The sequence below is a fragment of the Kogia breviceps genome, chromosome 3, assembly GCF_026419965.1.
Source record: "Kogia breviceps isolate mKogBre1 chromosome 3, mKogBre1 haplotype 1, whole genome shotgun sequence".
Taxonomy (NCBI): Eukaryota; Metazoa; Chordata; class Mammalia; order Artiodactyla; family Physeteridae; genus Kogia; species Kogia breviceps.
In genome coordinates, this window is record NC_081312.1 from 179900605 (window position 1) to 179918338 (window position 17734).

Here is a 17734-nt window from a genome sequence, read left to right on the forward strand (position 1 = left end):
TGAGAAGATGGAAAAAGATATTCCATGCAAATGGGAATCAAAAGAGAGCTGGAGTAGCTATACTCATATCAGGTAAAATAGACTTTAAAATAAAGAATGTTACAAGAGACAAGGAAGGACACTACATAATGATCAAGGGATCAATCCAAGAAGAAGATATAACAATTGTAAATATTTATGCACCCAACATAGGAGCACCTCAATACATAAGGCAAATGCTAACAGCTATAAAAGAGGAAATCAACAGTAACACAATAATAGTGGGGAACTTTTAACACCTCACTTACACCAATGGACAGATCATCCAAAATGAAAATAAATAAGGAAACAGAAGCTTTAGATGACACAATAGATCAGACAGATTTAATTGATATTTATACGACATTCCATCCAAACACAGCAGATTACACTTTCTTCTCAAGTGTGCACGGAACAGGATAGATCACATCGTGGGTCACAAATCAAGCCTCAGTAAATTTAAGAAAACTGAAATCAAGCATCTTTTCTGACCACAACACTATGAGATTAGAAATTAATTACAGGGAAAAAAATGTAAAAAACACAAAAACATGGAGGCTAACCAATACATTACTAAATAACCAAGAGATCACTGAAGAAATCAAAGAGGAAATTAAAAAATACTTAGAGACAAATGACAAAACACAACAATCCAAAACCTATGGGATGCAGCAAGAGCAGTTCTAAGAGGGAAGTTTATAGCTATACAAGCCTACCTCAAGAAACAAGAAAAATCTCAAGTAAATGATCTAACCTTACACCTACAGGAACTAGAGAAAGAAGAACAAACAAAACCCAAAGTGAGCAGAAGGAAATAAATCATAAAGATCAGAACAGAAATAAATGAAATAGAAACAAAGAAAACAATAGCAAAGATCAATAAAACTAAAAGCTGGTTCTTTGAGAAGATAAACAAAATTGATAAACCATTAGCCAGACTCATCAAGAAAAAGAGGGAGAGGACTCAAATCAATAAAATTAGAAATGAAAAGGGAGAAGTTACAACAGACACTGCAGAAATACAAGGCATCCTAAGAGACTACTACAAGCAACTGTATGCCAATAAAATGGACAACCTGGAAGAAATGGACAAATTCTTAGAAAGGTATAACCTTCCAAGACTGAACCAGGAAGAAACAGAAAATATGAACAGACCAATCACAAGTAATGAAATTGGAACTGTGATTAAAAGTCTTCCAACAAACAAAAGTCCAGGATCAGATGGCTTCACGGGTGAATTCTATCAAACATTTAGAGAAGAGCTAACACCCATCCTTCTCAAACTCTTCCAAAAAGTTGCAGAGGAAGGAACACTCCCAAACTCATTCTATGAGGCCACCATCACCCTGATACAAAAACCAGACAAAAAAATTTACAGACCAATATCACTGATGAATATAGATGCAAAAATCCTCAACAAAATACTAGCAGACAGAATCCAACAACACATTAAAGGGATCATACCCCATGATCAAGTGGGATTTATCCCAGGGATGCAAGGATTCTTGAATATACGCAAATCCATGTGATACACCATATTAACAAATTGAAGAATAAAAACCATATGATCATCTCCATAAATGCAGAAGAAGCTTTTGACAAAATTCAACAGCCATTTATGATAAAAACTCTCCAGAAAGTGGGCATAGAGGGAACCTACGTCAACATAATAAAGGCCATGTACAACAAACCCACAGGAAACATCACTCTTAATGGTGAAAAACTGAAGGCGTTTACTCTAAGATCAGGAACAAGACAAGGATGTCCACTATCACCACTGTTATTCAACATAGTTTTGGAAGTCCTAGCCACAGCAGTCAAAAAAGAAAAAGAAATAAAAGGAATACAAATAGGAAAAGAAGAAGTAAAACTGTCACTGTTTGCAGATGACATGATACTATACGTAGAGAATCCTAAAAATGCCACCAGAAAACTACTAGAGCTAATCATTGAATTTGGTAAAGTAGCAGGATACAAAATTAATGCACAGAACTCTCTTGCATTCCTGTACATTAATGATGAAAAATCTGAAAGGGAAATTAAGAAAACACGCCCATTTACCATTGCAACAAAAAGAATAAAATATCTAGGATAAATCTACCTAAGGAGACGAATGACCTGTATGCAGAAAATAAGACACTGATGAAAGAAATTAAAGATACCAACAGATGGAGAGATATACCATGTTCTTGGATTGGAAGAATCAATATTATGAAAATGACTATACTACCCAAAGCAATCTACAGATTCAATGCAATCCCTGTCAAATTACCAATGGCATTTTTTTACGGAACTAGAACAAATCATCTTCAAATTTGTATGGAGACACAAAAGACCCCGAATAGTCAAAGCAGTCTTGAGGGGAAAAAAACGGAGCTGGAGGAATCAGACTCCCTGACTTCAGACTATACTACAAAGCTACAGTAAGCAAGACAATATGGTACTGGCACAGAAACAGAAATATAGATCAGCGGAACAGGATAGAAAGCCCAGAGATAAACCCACACACCTATGGTCAACTAATCTATGACAAAGGAGGCCAAGATATACAATGGAGAAAAGACAGTCTCTTCAATAAGTAGTGCTGGGAAAACTGGACAGCTACATGTAAAAGAATGAAATCAGAACACTCCCTAACACCATACACAAAAATAAACTCAAAATGGATTAAAGACCTAAATGTAAGACCGGACACTATAAAACTCTTAAAGGAAAACATAGGAAGAACACTGACATAAATCACAGCAAGATCTTTTTTGATCCACCTCCTAGAGTAGTGGAAATAAAAACAAAAATAAACAAATGGGACCTAATGAAACTTCAAAGCTTTTGCACAGCAAAGGAAACCATAAACAAGACGAAAAGACAACCCTCAGAATGGGAGAAAATATTTGCAAATGAATCAACAGGCAAAGGATTAATCTCCAAAATATATAAACAGCTCATGCAGCTCAATATTGAAGAAACAAACAACCCAATCCAAAAATGGGCAGAAGACCTAAATAGACATTTCTCCAAAGAAGACATACAGATGGCCAACAAGCACATGAAAGGCTGCTCAACATCACTAATTATTAGAGAAATGCAACTCAGAACTACAATGAGGTATCACCTCACACCAGTTAGAATGGGCTTCATCAGAAAATCTACAAACAACAAATGCTGGAGAGGGTGTGGAGGAAAGGGAACCCTCTTGCACTGTTGGTGGGAATGTAAATTGATACAGCCACTATGGAGAACAGTATGGAGGTTCCTTAAAAAACTAAAAATAGAACTACCATATGATCCAGCAACCCCACTGCTAGGCATATACCCAGAGAAATCCATAATTCAAAAAGATACATGTACCACATTGTTCACTGCAGCACTGTTTACAATAGCCAGGTCATGGAAGCAACCTAAATGCCCACTGACAGACAAATGGATAAAGAAGTTGTGGTACATATATACAATGGAATATTACTCAGCCATAAAAGGAACGATATATTAAGTCATTTGTTGAGACGTGGATGGATCTAGAGACCGTCATACAGAGTGAAGTAATTCAGAAAGAGAAAAACAAATATCATATATTAACGCATGTATGTGGAACCTAGAAAAATGGTACAGATGAACTGGTTTGCAGGGCAGAAGTTGAGACACAGATGTAGAGAACAAACCTATGGACACCAAGGGGGGAAAGCAGTGGGGGGCGGTGGTGGTGTGCTGAATTGGGCGATTGGGATTGACATGTACACACTGATGTGTGTAAAATTGATGATTAAAAAGAACCTTCAGTATAAACAAACAAAAGATACTAAACTTTCTTTGGGTTATGTGTATGGAAATATGTTAATATAAATGTTTCAGACATTACATGAAATTTCTAAAAATCTTATATGTTCTGGTATAATGTTATAAGTCATAATTCTAGTTATTACTTTAAAATGTTTATCTCAGAAATAACTAAATTTCCTTGTCAATTGCATTATTATGAACTTTCATCAAATCTTTAACTGTGGTCATTTTTAAGTCTTTTGTCATTTACAGACAGACAGTTCTCGGTGTACTCTGATGCTTTCACAAAATGTTCCTATAAAAGAGTTTCATCTTCATGGAATTCATGGAAAAGACTCTGACAAGTACTGGTTTCTGGTAACTGACCGTACGACTATACTGAATGAATAAGCATTTTCAGAACTCTAATGGAAAACTGATGAATTCATAAAAGTGCTAACAGAAGATCAAGATGAAAAAAAAAATTACCTGGGACTGAGTGAACTGATGAGAATGATTATAATTTTTGTGACTTTCTGTTTGAATAATAATAAAAAAAAATCCCACAAGGACTCAGAGGCAAAAAATATACAAATCAATTTTCACTGCAAAGTAAAGGAGCTGTTACAGTGGAGGATGACTGGACTGAATGTCAATATTGTGACATAGTATGAGCGTGTTTCATGTTTGGTAATTGCCATCGTTGTTGCTTTTGTTGTGGTCATCCATTGACAGTGCTTGGTGTCAGTTTATCTCTTGTAAAAATAAAATACAGTGTGTGTGTGAGTTGTGGAAAAAAAAAGATTGTATATGCCTAAATTACATGTTTTAGACCCTTCAAAGAAAGGAATTAATACTTGCTTATTTTTTCCTGGTAAAAACTATTCATTGAGCGAACATCTAAAAAAATGAATAATTTCAATATTACCATAAATTTGAAGTGGAAAATGTTTTTCTATAAAGGAATTTGTATAAATTACTTAAAAAGTAATTAAACTGGAGTCAACTAAAGAGTGTATTGTAGGAGGGAAAGTGATCTTTTCATGAATAGAAACCAAATGTTTTCATAAAGTGATGTAGTTATTGTGACAGCACAAATTGTATTAATAAGTAGTTGGGAACTGAAATAAAATGTTACTAAGTTTCAAAAAAAATAACTATCAAGGTAGTCGCTATCCACCACATGTTCTTAAATTAGCATGTATAACAAATCTGGAGGCTGGCCCCTGGCTACAGTGGTATGCCAGGAATCTGTCCATCTCACTAAGATTCTGTATTCTATCTCCATTGCTAAAATTTGGGGCAGCAGTCACTTTAGACCTTGTCAAACTTCTAAAAGTCTCACTACTTGATCCCTTACTCTGAACATAAGCAAATAAACAGACAAGGATAAATGTGCTGTAAGGTGTTTGGGACACAGGAAATTTAATGTGTGAACAGAGTGGACCAGGTATATGTAAAGCAGGAGAGTCCAAGATAGATTTTTCTCATGTGACATAACCATGTTAATTCCAATTCTGAAACCCATTTTCCCTTGAATTTGGAGTATATCTTGGTGAACACAGCTTTCTCTTGTTTCACTTAATAACTGCTGTTAAAATTTTAGTGACAGAATGAGAGTGGAGATTGTCAAATGTCTAATTACACGATGTTGAAAATCAAAGGAGGAGAATCCAACTGCTAAATATAATAAGCTCAGGCATAAAATCATTGATGAGAAAAGAAAACGGTACCTTCACTTTGTTAAAATGGGGTACATGTGTTCGATATTTTCTGAGATTCTCCGTTGATTAAGTCCCTTAGGACCAGTATCGACTGAGTTTCAACTCTACACTGATTTCACATCTGATCAAGCTAAGATCCAGAATTACTGCATACTCATTGTACTAGAGAACAAAAAAGGAACTAAACCTGTCTTCCTAAAAATTAAAAAAAGTAAAAACCGTAAAAGAACATATAAATAAAATCGATTACCTGAAAATTTTAAACTACTTTTAAACAAAAGATGCCTAAACAAAGTTCAAAGACAAGAACCAGGTTGTGAACGATATTCAGAACAAATATGCAAGACAAAATGTTTATATCCAGAATACAAAAAGAACCGCTAAAAATTAATAAGAAAAAGATGATCCAGTAGGAAAATAAAGAATAGGCAATTCATTGAATAGGAAATACAAATGGCCAAGAAGCATAGGACAGTAAGTTTACCCTCACTAACAACCAGGGAAATAGAAGTTAAATCACTAGTGATATTTTACAGTGATCAGCTAAGAAGAAATGTTACATTTGAGAATACCATGCATTGGCAAGGTTTTATAGACAGGGATCTATTTACCAGTGGTGACCTGGTCAATTAGAACATTCACCTTGTACCACCTGTTAAAATTTAAAATGTTCATACCCATGACCAAGATGTTAAACTTCTAGATATCTACTAATTAAAAAAAAAAAAAAGATCGGGGGGGGATTTAAAAAAAAGATCGTATCGGAAAAACCCAAACAAACTTTTTGGCCATCCCAATATATACATGAAACAGAGGCCTGCCTTGAGTCTCTACTTATACGTTAGTCATGGCCCTTGAACTGATTCCAAGACCTGAGAGAGTTCATAGAGCCCTTGATTAAAGGGGAGCTCAGAAACCCTGAAGAAACCCTGTGGTAACATTACAGGATGTTATAAATCTTCCTAGTGTGTGTACAGGTGCTGACTAGTGTAAATGTGCACCAGAGAAAGGGAAATCCTAAAACCTGAATAGGATTCGATGATGGCACTGAGCTATCCAACAGTCAGAGGAGATGCTTATTGAGGGAGGGGGGTGTCTCATAGTAAATGGTGTTCTGGCCCAAGTCGCTGTCACAGTAAGTCTCATGGGTCTGTGAACCCATTCTGTGTTTACTTGCCCCAGGTCCCAAGTATATAGTTGGAATAGACATTCTTGGCACCTGTCAGATGCCTGCATTGGATCCCTGAACCATGCGGTTAAGGCTAGTATGGCAAGGAAGGTCGAGAGGAAACCCTGAAGCTTCTCTTCTTAAGTAATGTGAAAATATATAAAATAGTAAACAAAACAGAATCCATTAGAACCATATCTTACCAAATAGGGAATGTCTATAAGCAAAACAAAACACCTTCCCTACGATGATGATAATGGAGCAAGAATTGAGAAGTCACTGCTCTGAAGGTGAAATAGGTTATTGATCTTCAGAATAAACACTCTAGGAGTAATTATCTTGGGGAGCCCCCTGGGTAAGAAGATAAACATTGAGGTACCTGGAGCACCTCTGAACATCGGTCAACTGATCCAAATGCAAATAGTTTAGACTAGTATGTTAGCCACCTATTGCTATGTAACAAAGCACCACACACTTAGTAATAACTGTGTAATTACTAATGACTTAGTAAAACGGTGAGAGAGCACATGCACATTGTTTGATTGCCTCAAAGCAAGATGCATTTATTATCTCACATTTTCCATGGAGTCTGGGCTTGGCTTAGCTGGCTTCTCTGCCTCAGGAACTATCATGAGGCTGCAGCTGAGGAGCTGGCCGGGACTGGGGTCTTATCTGAAGGCTCGGATTTATTTCCAGGCTCACATGGTTGTTGGTAAGATTGGTTCCTTGTAGGCTGTTGAACTGAAGCCCTTGGTCCCTAGCTGACTGTTGGCTGGAGGCTGCCCTCAATTCCTTGCCACGTGGGCTGCTCCAGCATGACTGTTTACTTCAGAGCATACAAGCCAAGAGGGCAACAGAGAAAGTCCACAAGTAAGATGTAAGTTACAGTCTTACGCAGCCTAATCAAGAAAGTCATATCCCATCACCTAAGGGTCTACTGAAAATGGATAAAGATGATGTGGTGTATATATGTGTGTATATATGTATATATATATAATATATAATATACATATTATACAATGGAATATTATCCTTAAAGAGAGGGGAAATCTTGTCATTTGTGATAACACAGATGAACCCGGAGGACATTATGCTCAATGAAGTAAGCCAGACACAGTCAAATACTGCATGATGTTGCCTATATATAATAATCTGAAATAGTCAAACCCTTAGAAACAGAGAGTAGAATGGGTTACACCCACCGCTCCCTCATCTTCATGTGGCGACGGAGGCTCACTAGGGACATTCAGCAGGGTCACTGATGCGGGGGGAGGCCTACGACTGGCTTTCAGCTACAAAAGAGGAGGAAAGAATGGGAGGATTCTCCCATAGTCCTAACTCTCATCACATATTTCTACTTTTAAAATGTCAGTCATGGTTATACATGTTTTCAACCCATGCTATTGGCCATTTTTAAATTTTACTTTTGCACTGGGACTTTGAAGGATTGGATTATTGTCCTTTTTTTTTTTGGAGAGTTGTGGTGGGGGAAAAAAGGGAACATTATAACCCACAGAGCACAGCACACTGAATGTGACCACACAGCATTTCACAAGCAACTACTCTTAGATCTCTGAGGAAAAGGCTCTACTCTCAACTCATTTTTACCATTTTGGTGTCAGACACCAAGTGCCAGCAAGTTGTACACATCAAGTGCTTCCCATTTTCTGGCCCTCAGATAATCAAATATGAGGAAGGTTTTGGCTAGGAGGGTCACCAGCTCCTCTTTCCTGGAAACTCAGACTGCAAAGATTTAAGCCCTCCCTTTTCTGATTTTCCCTTCCAAAATACAGTGATTGATATATACAGATGTTTCCAGAACTTTATTACACTGTTTAGTGAGAGTTTTTCATCAGACTAAAAAGAGGCATAAACAATATTTCAAAAGAACAAATTCTAACATGCATAGATCATGATGTGTCTCAAGCTATGAACTCTGACCTCCTCTAGAATAATGGAGATTTTGACAGGTTTTCCCTTTGCCTTCATGCCTCCCTATTGTCTAATTCACATGTATAGATTAATACTCTTAAGAATACCTTTACTTCAGATTAACAAAAGCCTTTACCATTTCATCTTCCCTTTATAATATTTCTGCCACTTCACTGTGTGTATATCTGTGTGTGTGTATTTTTTTTTCCCATTTTGGCCGCAGCATGGTATGCGCGATCTTAGTTCCCAGGTCAGGGCTCGAACCCGAGCCCCCTGCAGTGGAAGCACAGAATCTTAACCACTGGACCACCAGGGATGTCCCAGTATATTTTGTTAACTGGACCCGCTGTTCCTTCTTTCTACCTCTCAGGAGATTTGGAGGGGAGATGTTGCTGGGAAACAGAGAGCTCTGTGATATTTTCAGCTTCCTCCATAGGAGGAGAGCTAGCACTTAGCTTCTTATTCCAGTCCCTCTCACAGAAGTTGGATACTTGCTGCATTCCCAGAACTCTGCAGTGTGTTGGGATGGAACATAAAAATAGCCTTCTCTCCTGAAGGGGACACATCTTGATTAGAAATCTTGAAGTATTTTCTCAATTGCATTTTGCATGGAAGGGACTAGATTTCAAACCAGGCAGCTGGCAAACAGTCACATGGTTTTTCAGCTTGCTGGCCCTGACATCTCATGAGAACAACTTAAAATGCTTACCAAAAAAAAAATCTTTCATTTCAGGAGCTTAGCAGGGTGTTAGAGTGGATCCACCCATCTCTGGGCCATAATTCTGCATATGCCATTGTGCTCAGTGATTGAATCAAACAGCACTCACGGGTCTTGGAATTCCACCATGTTGTTTGCCTCTACGTTCCCTGGTAATTATTCCGGGTGGGGTCTTTAAGCTCCAGTTCCTCCCTCCTACACTGTTGGTGGGAATATAAATTGGTACACTCACTATGGAGAACAGTGTGGAGGTTCCGTAGAAAACTAAAAATAGAGTCACCATATGATCCTGCAATCCCACTCCTGGGCATATATCCAGAGAAAACTCTAATTCGAAAAGATACATGCACCCCAATGTCCAGAGCAGCACTATTTACAATAGCCAAGACATGGAAGCAACCTAGTGTTCATCTACAGACGAATGGATAAAGAAGATGTGGTATAGATACACAATGGAATATTACTCAGCCATAAAAAAAGAATGAAATAATGCCATTTGCAGCAACATGGATGAACCTAGAGGTTATCATACTAAGTGAAGTAAGTCAGAAAGAAACAAATATCATATAATATCACTTATATATGGAATCTAAGATAGAATACAAGTGAACTTATTTATAAAACAGAAATAGACTCACAGACATAGAAAACAAACTTATGGTTACCAAAGGGAATTGCAGTGGGGTGGGGGAGGGGCAGGAGGAGGAAGAGATGAATTTGGAGTCTGGGATTAACAAATACACAATACTGTGTGTAAAATAAACAACAAGGACCTACTATATAGCACAGGGAACTATGTTCAATGTCTTGTAATAACCTATAATGGAAAAGAATCTGAAAAAATATGTGTGTGTGTGTGTGTGTGTGTATAACTGAATCACTTTGCTGTACACCTGAAACTAACATGACATTGTAAATTAACTATATATTTTTTTAAAAAAAAGGTTAAATAGGTACTTCCCTGGTAGTCCAGTGGCTAAGACTTCGTACTCCAAATGCAGGGGGCCCTGGTTTGATCCCTGGTCAGGGAACTAGATCTCATGTGCCACAACTAAGAGTTCGCATGCCACATGCCACAATTTAAAAAAAAGATCCCACATGCCACAACGAAGATCCTGCACGTGGCAATGAAGATCTGGTGCAGACAAATAAATAAATAATTTTAAAATACATAAATAAAAATTTTAAAAGTTCAAATAAAATCCAGTTCCTCAGACCTGCTTTATCTTGCATAACTGAAAGTTTATACCCATTGAATAGCAACTTCCCACATCCCCTTCACCCTGCCCTGGCAACTACCATTCTACTCTCTGCTTCTACGAGTTTGACTATTTTGTTAAGAAGGTAGATCCCATGTTAAATGTTCTTTTCATAATAAACAAAACAGAACAAAACCCATTCCTTGTCTTGGGCAGAGGGCTTGGTGATCTGGAGTAAGGCTACTCCAGCCCATGCTTAGAGCATCAATTAATCCACTCACAATATCTCAGACAGGGGCAGCTTGTTCACGTCCTCAACAAATATTTATTGTGCGCCTACTATGTGCCAGGCACAGTGCTAGTTCTGGCTGACAATGATGACCACGCAGGCACGTTTCTTTCCATCATAGAGTGTAATTCTCTCTCCAGTGGAGGGGAGAAATAAAAAACATAAACTAATTATTATAAATGAATGATACAAATAAAATTAACAGTGTGCTGGATGAGGAAATGGTGCAGTAGGGGTGGAAACCAAGCAAGGAGACCTATTTTACATAGGGAGGCTAGAGAAGGTCTTTCTAAGAAGGTGACATTTAACATGAGACCTGAAAAACAGGGAGTTAAATGGAGTCTGAAAATACATATGATCCCGCAGGAAAGGGAAATATTCATAGGAATGTGGTGATTGACTCTCAGTGTCGAGTGAGAACCATCTCTATGCTTGCCTCCCCTTCCAAAGCCCCTAGACTTTGCTCCCTGTAGGCATCTAGAGACACTGAACTGGACCTTAGAGGGAGACAGGAGAAATGGTGGCCACTGTGATTTCAAGGAGATGTAATAACAGTACACTCTATGTTGCTATGGACATTTCCTTGTATCGAGCCTCAATCTTGTCCCTGAGCTCCAAACTATCAGATTCTGTTGTGTGCATGACGTTTCCTTATGGCTGTCTAATATACACCTGAAGTTTATCAGGTCTAAAACAGAACTCAATTTTCTGCCTGGGATTCCCTTACCTTACATATGATACCAACATCTACCCATAGCACAAGCCAAAACACATAGAGTCATTCTTGATTTTTTTCTTTTTCTCATCTCCTTCATGAAATACATTAGCAAGACTCTATCACTAGTATATATCCAGAACTATCCACTTCTCTCCTTCTTCAAGACCACCACCATGGTCCAAGGCCACCACCATGGTCCAAGCCCCCAGTGCCTGTACTGCTGCAACAGACTCCTACAAGTTTCCTTGCTTCTGTAATTGTTTCCTCTACAACTAATTTTCCACAGCATAGACAGAGTGATTATTGTAATGTTAAATGTTAAATCTTCTTAATCCCCTTTGTAAACCTTTCAAGGGCTTCCATGGCCTTCATAATCTCTGAAAAGCCATTGATCCATACCTTTCTCAGGTCTATCTCAGACCATTCACCTTGCTCCTGACTCTCAGCTTTGCTCACTACTCTCCGGTCATACTGAGCTTTTGTTCTTTACTATTCAGGCTCATTCCAGCCTTTTAGTAGGTGCTCAGCCAATGGTTTTAACATTTTCAACAATACATTAAAATGATCCTACACCATGACCAAGAGGGATTTATTCCAGAGATGCAAGGATGGTTCAATATCTGCAAATCAATGTGATATACCACATTAACAAGTTGAAGAATAAATCATATGATCATCTCAATAAATGCAGAAAAAACTGACAAAATTCAACATCCATTTATGTTAAAAATCCTCGACAAAATGGGTATAGAGGGAACAAACCTCATCATAATAATGACCATGTATGATAAACCTATAGCCAACATCAACATCATACTCAATGGTGAAAATCTGAAAGCATTTCCTCTGAGATCAGGAACAAGGATGCCCACCTCTCGCCATGTTTATTCAACACAGTATTGGAAGTCCTAGCCACAGCAATCAGACAAGAAATAAAAGGAATCCAAGTTGGAGAGGAAGAAGTAAAACTGTCACTGTTTACAGATGATGTGATACCATATACAGAAAATCCTAAAGATGCCACTAAAAAACTATTAGAACTACTAAATGAATTCAGTAAAGTTGCAGGATACAAAATTAATATACAGAAATCTGTTGTGTTGCTATACACTAGCAATGAACTAACAAACAGAGAAATTAACAAAGCAATCCCAATTACAATTTTATCAAAGAGAATAAAACACCTAACTTAACCAAGGAGGTGAAAGACCTATGCACTGAAATATATAAGACACTGATGAAAGAATTTAAAGAAGACACAAACATATAAAAATAGTCTGTGCTCTTGGATTGGAAGAATTAATATTGTTAAAATGTCCAACTACCCAAAGCATTCTACAGATTCAGTGCAATCCTTACAACAGCATTTTTCACAGAAATAGAAGAATCCTAACATTTGTATGGAACCACAAAGACCCCAAATAGCCAAAGCAATCTTGAAAAAGAATAAAGCTGGAGGCATCAAGTTTCCTGATTTCAAAATATATTATAAAACTAAGTAATAAAAACAGTATGGTATTGACATAAGAACAGACACATAGATCAGTGGAACAGAGTAGAAATTCCAGAAACACACACATATTTGGTCAATTAATTTATGCCAAAGGAGCCAAGTATATACAGTGGGGAAAGGATGGTCTCTTCAAAATATGGTGTTGGGAAAACTGAACACATACAAAAGAATGAAACTGAATCACTATCTTCTACCATACACAAAAATCAACTCAAAATGGATTAAAGATTTGAATGTAATACCTGAAAGCACAATACTCCTAGAAGAAATCATAGCGAGTAAGCTCTTTGACGCTGGTCTTGGCAATAATTTTTGGACTTGGCACCAAAAGCGAAGGCCGCAAAGGCAAAAATTAAAGAGTGGGACGACCTCAAACTAAAAAGCTTCTTCGTAACAAAGAAAACCATTAACAAAATGAAAGGCAACCTACTAAATGGGAGGGAATATTTTCAAATCATGTATCTGATAAGGGGGTTAATATCCAAAAAATATAAAGAACAGAGCTAATTAGGGCAAAAAACGATCCACTTAAAAATGGAACTGAGGCAGGGTGCACATCTATGATGGTGAGGAGAAGATAAAATTTGATGCTGGGACCCTCCTTCTTAGTACACACCGTCTAATTTGGAGAGATCAGAAAAATCATGAATGCTGCATGGCCATTCCTCTTTCCCAAATCGTGTTCATTGAAGAACAGGCAGCTGGAATTGGGAAAAGTGCCAGAATAGTGGTTCATCTTCACCCAGCTCCTTCTAACAAAGAACCTGTCTCATTCCAGAGTAGTAAGAACTCCTACATCAAGTTTTCCTTCAAAGAACACGGCCAGATTGAGTTTTACAGGCGTTTATCAGAGGAAATGACACAGAGAAGATGGGAGAATATGCCAGTTTCCCAGTCGTTATGAGCAAATAGAGGACCCCAGCCAGGAAGAATAAGGGCTGTAGGAATTGTAGGTATTGAAAGGAAACTGGAAGAAAAAAGAAAAGAAACTGACAAAAACATTTCTGAGGCCTTCAAAGACCTCAGCAAGCTAATGGTCAAGGCTAAGGGAATTGGTGGTGGTATCAAAATCCATTGCTAATAAGATTAAAGACAAGCAAGGTGACATCACAGAAGATGAGACCAGGTTTAAATCCTATTTGCTGAGCATGGGAATAGCTAACCCGGTTACCAGGGAAACCTACAGCTCAGGCACACAGTACCACATGCAGCTGGCCAAACAGCTGGCTGGAATATTGCAGGCGCCTTTAGAGGAACGAGGGGGAATAATGTCACTCATCGAGGTGTACTGTTTAGTGAACCGAGCTCGAGGAATGGAATTGCTCTCACCAGGAGATTTAGTGAATGCATGCAAAATGCTGGAAGCACTGAAATTACCTCTCAGGCTCCGTGTGTTTGACAGCGGTGTCATGGTAATTGAACTTCAGTCCCACAAGGAGGAGTAAATGGTGGCCTCAGCATTGGAGACGGTTTCAGAAAAGCGATCTCTAACATCAGAAGAGTTTGCTAAGCCTGTGGGAATGTCTGTCCTCCTGGCTAAAGAAAGGTTGCTTTTTGCCGAGATGATTCAGTGGAAGGTTTGCAGTTTTACCCAAATTTATTTATGACACAGAGCTAAGAGTTTTGTATTTGAAATAACTTGTTAGCAGTATACTTGCCTCATGCAGAAGTTGTATGACACTGAGCTAAGGGTAAACCCTGATAAACTGAGAATTTACTGGAACTTCTCAGTATAATATAAAATGCTTTAAATTTCTACACAAATATTATGATACAGGAAGCTTCTTTAGGATAAATATAGGAAAATACAGAAAGATGAATGCCAATATGAATTTGAAATCATTCTACAGTGGTATAGAAACGCTCAGAGTTTAACTTGAAATATGGTGGATTTTAACGTGATCTTCAAATAAATCTGACCATTTTTTAAAGAAGAGGATTTAGTTCATGGGGGAAAAAAGAGAGAAGTTACATGTTTGGACAGGTTAGATCATTATTCTGGCGTGATGAAAATTCACATGAATTATAAATGAGGTTTTTCTCTGCATTTAGTGTGCACATTTTGGGGGATTTTCATGCAACAACTTCTACCAACAGTATAGTTTAAGAACCTGACAACACTGGAGCAAAATATCCAACTGCAGGATATCATCTGAGGCTCTCCCTAAGGGCTTTTAGAAGCAGCCATAGGCATGTCTTCAGCAGACCAAATAAAACACCTTAAAAAGAGAGAGAGGGCTTCCCTGGTGGCACAGTGGTTAAGAATCCACCTGCCAATGCAGGGGACACGGGTTCAAGCCCTGGTCTGGGAAGATCCCACATGCCATGGAGCAACTAAGCCCGTGCGCCACAACTACTGAGCCTGTGTGCCACAACTACTGAAGCCTGCACGCCTAGAGCAGTTGTGCTCCCCAACAAGAGAAGCCACCACAATGAAGCCCACGCACCACGAGGGAGAGTAGCCCCCGCTAGCCGCCACTAGAGAAAGCCTGCACACAGCAATGAAGGCCCAATGCAGCCATAAATAAATAAATATTTTTTTTAAGAGAGGGAGTTTTATCTGACTTACGTATATATAATCTGACTAGTTTTTTTTTTTTTTTTTAAGTGATGATTTCATGGCTGGCATTTAAAGAATGCAGCAACTATGTCATTTTGTTTTAAAAATGCTATGGGGCTTCCCTGGTGGCGCAGTGGTTGAGAGTCCGCCTGCCGATGCAGGGGACGCGGGTTTGTGCCCCGGTCCGGGAAGATCCCACGTGCCGCGGAGCGGCTGGGCCCGTGAGCCGTGGCCGCTGCGCCTGTGCGTCCGGAGCCTGTGCTCCGCAACGGGAGAGGCCACGACAGTGAGATGCCCGCGTAAAAAAAAAAAAAAAAAAATGCTATGGATTTTGAAAGTGAATTAAAGAGATGTATAGACACGCCCAGAGATATGGTGACATATTTGGGAAGCAGACGCTTCACGATTTCCCTAGGATCGTTGTGTGGGCGGAGGGACCGGGAGGACCTTTAACACGCTTTACAGGAAACTTGGTGCTCTTGTACCTCAAAGCCAAGGATGGAAAATAGAGAGTGGGAACATACTAAGTCTCCTTTTCCTTCCCTAAAGAAGGAGTTTCAGTGCTGAACATTTAAAATCTTTCTATCATATTCTAGCAATATTTGTTTCCTTTACCCCACACATTGTAAGTTGTGTGGAGAAACTGTCTCTCTAAAAAGTATTACTGAGATAACAGAAACAGGCGAATATATTGAATCTAGATTGCTTGAGTTTTCCAGTGGACTGTCTGATTTTGTTACTGCCACACAGCGTACGGCACGTTGGCATTGCCTCAAACTCAGGGGCCTCACAGAGACAGAAGGACAACCCTTTTCTAAGACTGAGTTGTCAGTGGAAAGTGGCGATGGGTTTGGGCCAAGCCTCTAGGAGGGATAGTATCTGTACCGAGAGAACCTTTGAGACCGGGAGGCGGAGATACTCGGGCTCAGACCCTGGGATCCGTGAGACGTCCTCGCTAAGAGGTGGAGGGCCACTGCCAATGCCCTTTGGAGAAGGTCCAGGGATCCTTAGCTGCAGACCGGGGGAATCCCTCCAAGTGCAGCCAGAGGCAGCCCCCGATCCCTGTCGCTGCTTCACATCCTCCGGTGTCATGGGAATGTTGCGGCCGAGGCATCCCGCCGTAGTCTTCGCTTTCCAAACCCGTCACTGATTCCACGTTGTGAGGACAGAGCCTTTCATTTCCCCACTTCTCAGCCTCAGGTTTGTTTGGGGGGACATTCGGTGTCTGGCTGCCCAAGTCTTTCGGGCCATTGTGTACGGTTGCTTGTATATCACTTCTCCCTCTGGGATGCAGTCACTCTCCCACTGCTCTGGCAAACCTGTATGTGTACAGGCGCGCGCGCGCACGCACACACACACACACACACACACACACACACACACACACACACACCCCTCATCTAGCTAAGGTTTTTTTAAACTACACAGATAATGTGTTTCACTAGTTGAAACGAGCTGCAACTAAGATTTCTGAGCTACTGGGTCTAGCTCCAATGGTCTGGATTCATTATGGCAAACTCCTATAATTCAGAATATTTATTTACACTAGTGTGACAACACATTAACAAAAATGGAGCCGTCTGAATTGAAAAAGTGAACTAAAGGGGAAGAAAAGTGACATGGACATATTTTGCAAATGTAACATTCGTTAAAAAAACAGGTATGATTGATTTTATTGTTTTAAAGTGGGCATTCTTCAGTTTCCAGACCTCAGTATGTATATTTTTATCCTTTTTTTTCCCTTTGTTTTTACCAAATAAGGTGTCATTTTGGTTCTTTTTGGTAGAGGTTATGTTTAAATACAACCATTCAGGTCCTAAGTGCAAAAAAGTTCTGTCTTGGTGCTTATCAGTGTTATAGTATTATTTTTGCTTTTCTAACTTTGCTCTTAGGAGCATAAATCTGTTTGTAGCTTTATGGTAATGGAATATTTCTAGTCACATACTGTCAAAAAATTTTTTACATTGTACAAGAATGTTTTCAGTGTTAAATAATTGGTATTAACGTATACCAATCATTTTGCCAATACTGCAAAATTTAAAAATGAGTTTTTCTTAACTAGGTGTTCTTTTAAAATATTCTTTGAAAAATTGATTAAAATGATAACTCTTTAGTCAGAATAAGCACATGTATTAAGAT

General features: G+C 38.8%; 1 protein-coding gene and 1 pseudogene across 1 annotated transcript in view; both read left to right on the forward strand.

The window, feature by feature from the left end:
* Positions 1 to 17734, forward strand: part of LOC131752928 (uncharacterized) — a 134225-nt gene that overhangs the window by 75474 nt on the left and 41017 nt on the right.
* LOC131753646 (vacuolar protein-sorting-associated protein 36-like) lies at positions 13558 to 14653 on the forward strand (annotated as a pseudogene).